The following is a 10,835-nucleotide window of genomic DNA, read 5'->3' as shown; positions in this document are numbered from 1 at the left end:
TTATTGTTATAATTTTTTTTTTAATTTTCCAAAAGCCAATTAATTTTTGCTCTTCATTTTCATTAACATAAATCTATTTGTATCGTGAATTTCCCAATAAATGCGTACGTTGTACTACACATTTACCGTTATGATTTATAAATCCTTAAAACCATTAAAAAAAAATTAGTAAAATTCATAATTTCGCTTTTATAAAAAATCACAAAATTTTTCACACTAACATTTCAAATGCGCTCCATATATTAACTAATTCCACTCAGTTTATTTATACAACAAAGGGTAATGAGTTCTAAATTCTTTCCACCGAAAAGCGAAACTTTTTCACTTTCTTTATTCACGCGTTCGTTCCCAAAATACGAAACCGTTTCGTTGAGCCGTCAGCAACGTACTGAATGAATGGACTTTGGTGAAAAGATGTTAGCGCCTTACGGTATGCAACAGCCAATACAAATGCACGTACAAACACACTCACACGCGCACATACAAGTGTCCGCTAATAAACTATTATTCGCGCTGAACTCGTTGTCGCTGCCGTCAACAACGCCATGGAACCGCTATTCCTGTCGTTGCCTTGCATCGACCACGCTAATGGTGGCATTGGCACAATGAAATGTGGGCGCCAAACGGCTGCAGCCAACCGGCAAGTTTCGTTACTGCTCGCTAGCACATATGCTGGCAGACATACACTGTCGCACGTTGATACTACCAATACTACTACAACTACAACTGCGACTCTACTAGGAGTATCATTGTCAGACATGCATATTTTGCTGTAATTGCCACCCATTTGGGAAAAGAGCATTAGTTTTTGAGCTTAGCTCGTATTGAAGTAGTTTTGAGAATTTAAATGCAGACTAAATACGTTAGCATGACCCTAGTCTCGTTTAGAAATCATATTAAGTCCATAAAGCATCTTTCCTTGTAGATCTCGTAAAGAAGTTCATTACATTTATCTGCAGAAATTAATTTTTGATTTACATATATCTCCGCAAAACGTAAAGAGATTTCTCACCCTACGACCGGTATCCGGGCGGCGTCACTATTTTTTTTCTCTCAACGTAATTCGCTCTCAATAGCATAGGAGAGCTAAAGTTAGGTTCATAGACAGCTTACTGAAGACTTGGGGTCTAATTCTGAGAGCTCTTGGATTTAGTAACATCGAAATAATTACTACGGAGAAAATGACAGAGAGAGATACTTTGTAAGATGCCATAGACACAATCAATTCAAGTCGATATTGTCGAGCTGCTGCTATTTCGCTCTCAATAGGACAGGAGACCTAAGGATGGGTTTATAGACAGCGTACTGAAGGGTTTCTGGGGTCTTACTCTGAGAACTATATGATACAATTAATTCAAGTCCATATTGTTGAGTTGTTTTTAAGTTCAAATAGTACGTCAGGTTTTTCTGATGATCTTCAGAGTCGGATAGAATCAACTGCTCAAAAAAGATAAAATAAAATAAATCAAAATTTCAACCAGATGGAAGTAAATCATTTGTATGAGCTTTACTGTGGCTAAGTTTATCATTTGATAATTTATGCAGAGCTCACAAGACCGGAAAGTATATATTTTGCCTCTGAGTGAGCCTACCCGCTCTACAGCTTCCACCAGAATAGTCGGACCGGAACAATATATATTGAGGGTGGTTCTCATACCACAAAGGAGTTACTCCCCAAAGAAGAAAAAATCGGCTGGTAGAAATATTGGAAACAACACCAAAGCAAGCGTAAGGTCAATTTGGTAATGGATAATTACAACCTCAGAAGGATCAAAAAGCTAAACTTTGAACTTTCAGTCATTCCATTTGGGTGCCATTTTTTGTTAATCAACACAAGCATACACTAAGGCGCCTAGCCTTATACCGGCTATCACTCATATGTCCACACACATACACATCTGAGTACAAATACAAATATGTGCATATATAAATATATTTAAATGACTTTAGTAGTGGCATGAGTATTTATTGCCCTGAATTGGCGCGCAACTTTAACTGTCTTTTCAGCGCGGCACACCAACCAACCAACCAACACTCACTCACTCACTTGCATAGCAATTGTTCTTGCTGGTTTCCTTCATATTTTGGCTCCTGGCTCTTATGGTTCATTTGTTTATTTATTCGCTTGTTCGTTTGTTTGTCTATTTGTTTTCGGACAGGTTTTGATGTGCGCGCAAAGACTGGCCTCTTTGTGGCTACTACACAAAAACATACATATACTATATGTTATATGCATACTTTTGTACACAAAAATTGAAAAAAAAAGTGAAAAAAGTCGGCTATAAGTTGGCCTGCACGGTTTCTTCACTGAAGTGTTGAGTTCAAATTGTATTTATATAATACTTGGCTGCAGTGGGTTACCTTATAATTTGGCTATTACAACGGTGAATTCGCTATATTTGTGTTTTGCAGCGCTCAGCAGTTCGAAAAGAAAAAAGAGAAGAGCAAACTAGGCTCATGAAATGTCGGCAGTGGCAAAAGTTATGCACTGCAGCTCAATATTTTCCAACCAATTGCTTAAGCGTCTTGAGTTGAGTTGCATTATAGTGGCCTTTCAGAATACGCCATGCTGACGCCTATGGGAAAATCGAGGCTGAAACTTTGGTGGACAAACAAAATTATCAAATTTACAATTTTCCCATCTCTACATTACATCAGACATCGATCACTCTTCCAAAAAAAAATGGCTAGAGTCGAAACTTATGTTCAACATAATCAGCATACTGATCGTAGCATTCACAACGGCATTACTCATTTTGAGACCCAGCATTTATTAATGGATAATATTCAAACGAATAGAACACGCCCAGCACACAGTGAAGCCATACCTCAGAGTGTACACAAAGACCAAGGAGAGTCGACTCGGCGCCGTTTGCAGAAACTCGGACTGGTGTATGGAACGACTTGGCGCATTTTACGTTGAGATCTTAAATTGAGAGCGCACAAAACACAGTTTGTGCACGAACTGAAGCCGCTCGACCTTCCCAAGCGACACCGCTTTGCTCTATGACCTCTAGAAAAGTTCGAAAAAGAACCGAAGTCTTGGAGGTATTATTTGTTTAGCGATGAGGTCCATTTCTGCGTCAATGGGAATGTAAACAAGCAAAATTGCCGTATTTAGGATGAAGAGTAATCTGAAGAGATTCAAGAGATGTCAATTTCTATAGAAAAAACAACGGATGGAATCATCGGTACATATTTCTTCAAAATTGATGCCGGTGAGAACGTAACCGTAAATAGCGAACGTTAGCGAGTCATGATAATCAACTATTTCATGCCTGAAATTGAAACTCGTGATCTCGGCGACATTTGGTTTCAACGAGACGGCACCACTTCCCACACAACGCATCAATCAATGGATTTATTGAGAGAACAATTCGGTGTCCACCAAGATCTTGTTATAGTATCACGCTGTTCTGCTTTTTCCTGTGGGATCATGTAAAGTCCAAAGTCTATGTCGACAATCCCTCTTCGATTCAGACCTTGAAGCAAAATATAACTCAATACTATTCAATATAGTTCTCTTTGTGGGTGATATACTAATTGTAGCGACTTTCTAAGTTTTCGATACCTTTAGCTGTGCATTTTATTCTTTGCTTCAAAATGGCATTAGTTTCGGCAATCCCCTCTTCATTCGACGAAAATTTCTTTCCAGCGAACATCCTTTTGAGACCTATGGTCAGAAAATAGTAGCAGGGAACCAGATCTGGAGAATACGGTGGATGCAATAGCAATTCGAAGTTCAATTCACGGATGTTTGCTATCGCTTTTCCCGGTTTGTCGCGCGTAGCTTTGCCTTGATGAATAAACACTGTCGTTTTCGTCGAATACTACCGTTTATCGGCGGTTACGTTCTTCAAACGATCCAAGAACACTTTATCGCTATTGATGGTTCTTCCTTTTGCAAGTTAGTGAATAAAAATTATCCCATTCGCATCTTAAAATACAGCCGCCATAATCGACTATGCCGTCGACTATTTTTCCACGTTTTGAAGCGGCTTCAACGTGTGCAGACCACTCAAATGAGTGTCGTTTGCACTTTGCGGTGAAATGATGAAGCCATGTTTCATCCACTGTCACATATCGATGCAAAACTTCGGATTTATTATGCTCTATATCTCCTGCTTTATATCTCCAATTACTGCTCCGTAACAATAACCCATCATTATTTTTGGTCAAGCGTGAGCTCGCACGGTAACCATTTTGCACAGAGCTTTTTCATATCCAATTATTTGTGAATGATATGCTAAACATATTCTGTTGATATCTTTAGAGTCTCTACTTTCTCGAACAACTTCACTTTACGGCCCTCCAAAATAATTTTCTGCACTTTTTTTGTTGTTTTCTTTGGATGCAGGACGGGATAGCAGTTCAGAGATGTTGAGTTAGTTGGTCTTTGTTGGTTGAGAGCGGACTTTACTTCTCAATTGCCTACTCAGTCCGAAGTACTTAGCGCCTATTTCCGAGAGTTATTCTGCGTTGGATTTCGAGGCTGACGATGTTGCTGGTGTTAATGCTGGACGTCAAGATAGACGAAATTATCTACGACTTCGAAGTTAGGACTCTTAATAGTGACGTTGAAGGTCAGGGCTAACTAAAAATCATATGAATTTAATGCTAGTAGTGCCAGCTGTGTGTCGGACTGGCAACTTTTCAGTTGATATTACGAATATAAAATTTTACGATTGCCACTGACATGTTGAAATTCGCACGAATACTTCAAATGTAAAAAGGAACTTTTGCTGTCAGCAAATTTATTGCGCTTCATTAGTAATTTAAATATGCAAGAAAAACCGAGCGCCGTACGCTGAGCGTGGTCAACTTTAAAGCACACATACACACACATGCGTATACACGTTGGAAGTACAACAAAGATTAAATGGGGCAAAGCATACATGTTAGTATGCCAAATGAGCTGAAAAGTATGCAATAAAAGCAGGAAGAACTTAATGACAATGAAAACAACAAAGCGTCTGAAGGCCACCACAGCCCTTGCAAGCACAATTACACTCACATATATGAGTGTAAATGCATCTACTGCCAATATTGTTTACTGCTTATGTGTGTGTGCATGTGCGTTGGTGTGTATTGCTGCGCTTCAAAATGTTTATTTATTTCACTACAACTGCAAATAATGACATCATGAAATGCTTTTCTATTGTTTTTGTTCTTGCACATATTGAAATATTCACGTAGGAATCGAAACAGCCGTTGCCGTTTGGCGCGCTGACACCCCGAAAAAAGGTCGGAATTTGCATTAGCAAACGGCTGGGGGGCGGTGACCGTTGGTGGCGCGCTGTTCATGGTGGCTGGCGTGGGCACTGAGTGGCAAGTTGCGTATAATTCATAACTTTTTGCAATTCATTCGCAGTGAAAGTTTAATTTGTTAGCAACTAAGTAAGTAATAGTGTGTATAATTGGCGCTTATTGTGTGGGTATAAACGAAAGTGAGGTGTGTGTGTGCAAATAAAAGTGAGTTATGTGTGTATGTAAACGAAAGTGTGTGTGTTTTGCCAAAGTATATTGCGTTTGTACAGGGTGTGCGCGGAAGTGCGCGACAGGCAATGGCAAATTGGCGCGAACTGATTGTGAAAATTGCAAGGATTTGTGGCATGAGTAGCAAAGTAGGCGAAAAATTGTTGGGAAAAGTTGCTCAACAACAGTTTGTATCGACAAATTGTTGCAGTTTTTGAATTTGCTAAAGTTTTGGCCAATGTTTGACGCACGCTATGGGGTATTTTAGGTAATGTGTGTAAGGTTAATCATATTACTGTACGAACGCAACCTCACTAATTAAATTTTTTTTTTTCGTATATCAGTACTCATGAAGCCTTTGAATATTAAAAACAGTGTTGACATTGCGACTGAGGTAGATATTTGACAACCGAAAATACTATTTTTGAATTATTATGAAATGTCTGAAATATTTTTTTTTTTAATTTTATAATTTTTTTTTTAGATCCCAAAAGGTCACGTATACTTATTACTTCTTCAAATTTAGCAACATAACGTAAAGTGTTGATAGTGAACTGGTTGAGAATTCGTACCAAAATGAATGAAATTTGTCTATATCACCTTCTGGAAACTATAAAATGCGTCAAATGACTTTAATAATAAATATGAAATGATTGATCGTACAGTGGTGGAGAATTAGTTCCAGAATGATTAAAATTCCCTTGACTGCTATATAAGGAGTTTACTGATTTCATTTGATTAAAAAAAAAGTATTTAATTTATAATAAAGTGGTTGAGAATTAGTTGAGAAATGAATGCAATTGATCCACATCATCCTCTGACTGCTATACAGGAAGCTCTCTTAAAATTATAATACATTTGATATAATTCATATTGAAGTGGTTGAGAATTATTTCCAAAATGAAAAAAATCAATCCACATCATTCCCAGCCGACTATATAAAGAATTAATAAAGTGGTTGGGTATTAGTTCAAAAAGGATTGAAATTGATCCATTTCATCCCCTGACTGCACGACAAGGAGTTTATTGCTTTACATTTAATAAAAAAGCAATATTTGATTGATAATAAAGTGGTTAAGAATTGGTCTCAAAGCAAATGAAATCGATCCATATTGTTTCCAGTCGGCTTTCCAATGAATTTAGTGATTTGATAGTAAAGGGGTTCCAAAATGAATGAAATCGATTCGCATCCCTCCATGGCGGTTTTATAATGAATTTACTCATTCAAGTTTGATAATAAATAATGTATAAGTAAAGTGAAGTGGTTGAGAATTACAACAAAATCAATCCATATTATTTCCCGGCGGCTTCATAGTGAATTAACTCGATCCATATCGTTCTCTGCCAGTCATCTGATGAGTTTACTAATTTTCATCTTTTCAGTTGTAGAGTCTAGTATCATTGAAAAGGGTTTATACGCAAAAAAGTGGTGAAACCAAAACTTTATTTTATCATTAAAGGAGCTTGAAAGCTTTTTTAAACTTCGAGTGTTATAAAATATCGGCAAACCATCGGCTTTCGGATAATGTTTTCTACTATAAAATCCTACTCTATTGCTGAATAATGTTTTTTGAGCAGATTTTATGACCTACGAACTACTTTAAACTAAAATTCTCCACTCATCAGCTTCCATTAAAAATTCTACATTTCTTATTACATTAGAAACTTTAGAGATTAATTTATAAGCTTGGAGAGTTATAAGAGATCGAGAATCGAACAGTTTTTGGAACGTGTTTTCTACTATAAAATAGTGCTCTTTTGCTGCGTAAGGTTTTTTGTTCAAATTATGTGATCTATCAACAATCCTAACATAAAATTCTGCACTCATCAACTTCCATTAAAAATTCTCGAGTTCTTGTTACCTTTTTAAAATTCCTAGACATCACTTCATAAGCTTCGAGTGTTATCAGAAAATATATGACTGATTGATTTTCCATACTTTTTTCTACCATGAAATCCTACTCTTTTGAAAGTAAAGCTTTTTTGATCAGATTTTATAATCTATGAATAACTCTGAACTAAAATTTCCACTTAGCAGCTCACATTACAAGTTCTCGAGTATTTATAAACATTTTAAGATTCCAATAATCCAAAATTCCTAGACATCCCTCGACTAAACATCCATCGAATATACAACACTGAAACATACATACATTCTTTGCCAAAGTGTAAGAACACATTCCATTTCGATAGCTTCCAACAGCCATTTGTACCTCCCAGTGACAGTTGTCAATCAGTGTTACTAACATTTTTCGATTTTGCTGCTTGTACTACCTACCTGTATGCCCCTCATCCCTCTAATCGTCAGAAATGCTTTCTTACTATATAATTATATGCCTATACGGGTCTACATACCTTTATATATACAATTCTACATACTTACTCGCGTCTTTGCTACCAGTACCCAGTATACTCATTACCATATATTTGAAATCGTCACCAAAATAGTAAAAATGGGCATAAATAATATAACAATAAATAAAGTGCCGCCCAGAAAAAATAGCTCAACGCCACCGTTAGACCTGCATGGCAGTATGTCAGTTCTTGGAAACATTGACAGCGCATCGTGTCGCGTCGCGTCGCGCGCCATTTGGTAACTGTCATTTCAGACATCGTAAATTTACGCGGTCATTACGGCGCGCAGCCACGCAGTCAATATGTTTTCGCTCATCATTGCCCACTTACATGACGCAGTATGTGTATGTGTGTGTGGGTGTTTTTCTTTTTTTCTATTTATTGTTTGTACATGTGTGGTAAGGTAAATGAAAAAGTACTTACTTCGGAAGGCTTCTAATGAATGCTCACAGTACTCGCATGATAAAATATTTATGTTCCACTAAGCACATGGGGACATGTGACGCACGAAATCATTTAATTTACATAGTCATATCGGGAATAACTGTAAATATGTTAGTACATAACGAAATCCCAATGTGAATTCATTGACAAAAAAGGCTTTTAAATTAATTTCATGTTCACTTGCTATTTCCGTAAAGGATGGGGTTTCAAGTTTTAAGTAAAAATAAAATTAAAATTACTTTTGTAAGTTTCTAGGCGAACTGGCTATTTATAACAATATTCCGCTCACATAAATAGTCCCAAATGAGTAGTAAAAATAACGGGTCATTATAGCCATGAAATTCATTGCACTATTCTAAATTGAATAGAAGTACACAAATAAATTAATAATACTAAACGTTTAAACTTGTATAAATTCTCTTTGTCTGTTAGGTGTCTCAAGGATCCTAAATATGATACTGACCTATATACAAGTATATGAGAAATTTTCGTCAGTTTAAGGCTAAAGTTTCGCGGTTACTTTTTACGAATATCTGTCTCAAAAATTTTATGGCAGGCTCTAGGTCAACATAATCGGCTTACTGAGCATACTATTTGCAACGCATGCGCATGAGACCCAGAATTCTTTATTAGACCGGATAGACCACGTTCAGCACCAGTGAGGAAAATATGTATGGTAGCCGCAGCTGAGAGTGTTCACAAAGACTGTGGACTGTCGAGTTTTTGTATTGTTTCTTTAAAAAAGTAGGAAATCTGGAAATGGATCACTCTTTATATTGCATGTTTAGCCATTACATTGTGTTTTCTATCCTAAAGTCCTAATGATGGATAATCAAAAAAGTCTTTTTGATGGAATTCTGGAAAAGATTAACCAGGATCGTCACATAAGCAGCCAGGACATCACTAAGAAACTTAATATTCCTCATGAAACAGCTGGCTACAAAAAGAAGCTCGATGTTTGGGTACCAAATGAATTGTCTGTGAAAAATTTAATAGATCGGATTAACATCTGCGATTCTTTGCTGAAACGAAACGCAATCGAACCATTTCTGAGGAGAATGGTAACAGGAGACGAATAGTGGTTCAAATATGACAATAATGTGTGAAAAAAATCATGGCCCAATCGTAGTGATGCTCAACAAATGATCGCAAATCCAGGAAAGGTTATGCTGAGTTTTTGTTGGGAATGGAAAGGAATCATCCACAAGAGCTGCCCTAGCGTGGTCGAACAATTGATTCAACCTTTTACTGATGAGACTGAAGCAAGCAAATCATAAAAACGGGGAGAAGTGATCAAGAGAAAGTGCTTCGTCCATCAGGACAACGCTAGATCACACACATCGGCAAGAACTGGGTGCGCTTGGCTGGGAAGTTTTTACGTATGCATCATATAGCTTTGACCTTGGACCAACGGACTACCATTTCTTTCGGTCAATACAAAATTCCCTTAAGGGAGTAAAGTTGGCTTTAAGAGCAGCCTGTGAAAATCACTTGTCGCAGTTTTTCGCCGAAGAAACAGAAAAGTTTTACACTGATGGAATAATGTCTCTAGCGGAAAATGGCAAAGAGTGGTCGACCAAAATTGGACATATTTGGTTCATAATGAACTTATTATTAATAAAAAAAAAAATAAGTTAAAGTTTGATTAGAAATACGAAAAGACTTTTTCGACTGTGATAAGATTTTCTAGGCATTATTCGTAGCAAGTCTCTTTAATTAATATATTGGGTTCAGCTGCAGAAAAAAAGTCGTTTGAAGCGATTTTTAAGCTCCTGGTTTTTGGCCGATTTTTCTTACAAGTTGAGATTAGTGAATCCCTCGACAGAACTTTGAAAAACATAGGAATGGGTACAGCCAAAGCATTCCTGTGCTTCAAACTGATGTATTTTGATGAGAACTATAATTATTTTAAACTACTGATATAGTCGAAGATATATCCAATATAATATTTTCTGAAATTGAATGTTTAGTATGGCGAGTTCTTTCATTATAAAATTATACCATTATAAAACCCATAAATGGCTGATGGGTAGATGAGTTCGTATAGAGCATGTTTAGACATTACAATGTGATAAACGGGTTTGGAGGAATCTGCTTTGGTGTTACGCATATAACACACATAACCCTTTAATTTCGCTTAGAACAAAAAGAAGTTCGAAGAAACTAAGAGTCATCAGTAGACATTTTCATAAATGAACAAATCCACTACGAAGGAACGGATAATAAAGTTTATTTGGTAAATCATTGTGCAAAAAATACATAAACCTCTTTTTTTTTTTTGGAACAATATTTTGTTATTAATACTTCGCTAATAAATCGAGAGTTTGTCACGAAAGCAGTGATTCCCATTTAACAAATGCCCCATAATAAACTTCTTTCTCGTAAAAAAAAAAAAAAACAATCCTTATGTGATATTTATGCCATAATGAGTGTTTTTTATATGACAATTATTAGCGCTTCGCCACCCATTAATTAACGGTAATTTATTAAACGTGCAGTACACTTCGTGGCTGACAGTAAATTTAAAGACTAACAAGCAATTAATGGTGGCAAAAACGCAA

At 36.6% G+C, this 10,835-nt stretch overlaps 1 protein-coding gene across 1 annotated transcript in view; it reads right to left on the bottom strand.

Annotated features, from left to right (window-relative positions):
* The window catches only part of LOC108967388 (fas apoptotic inhibitory molecule 1), a 6,031-nt gene extending 5,662 nt beyond the window's left edge, over positions 1-369 (bottom strand). Inside the window, exon 1 of the mRNA XM_018930761.1 lies at positions 222-369. The gene's annotated coding sequence lies outside the window, so the exon portion shown is untranslated. The remainder of the gene's footprint in view (positions 1-221) is intronic.
* Positions 370-10,835: the final 10,466 nt, after the last annotated feature.

Source organism: Bactrocera latifrons, unplaced genomic scaffold (assembly GCF_001853355.1).
Source record: "Bactrocera latifrons isolate USDA-ARS-PBARC rearing strain unplaced genomic scaffold, ASM185335v1 scaffold_186, whole genome shotgun sequence".
Classification (NCBI taxonomy): domain Eukaryota; kingdom Metazoa; phylum Arthropoda; class Insecta; order Diptera; family Tephritidae; genus Bactrocera; species Bactrocera latifrons.
Note: the sequence above shows the minus strand (reverse complement) of the source record. Positions and strands in the feature narration are given on the sequence as shown.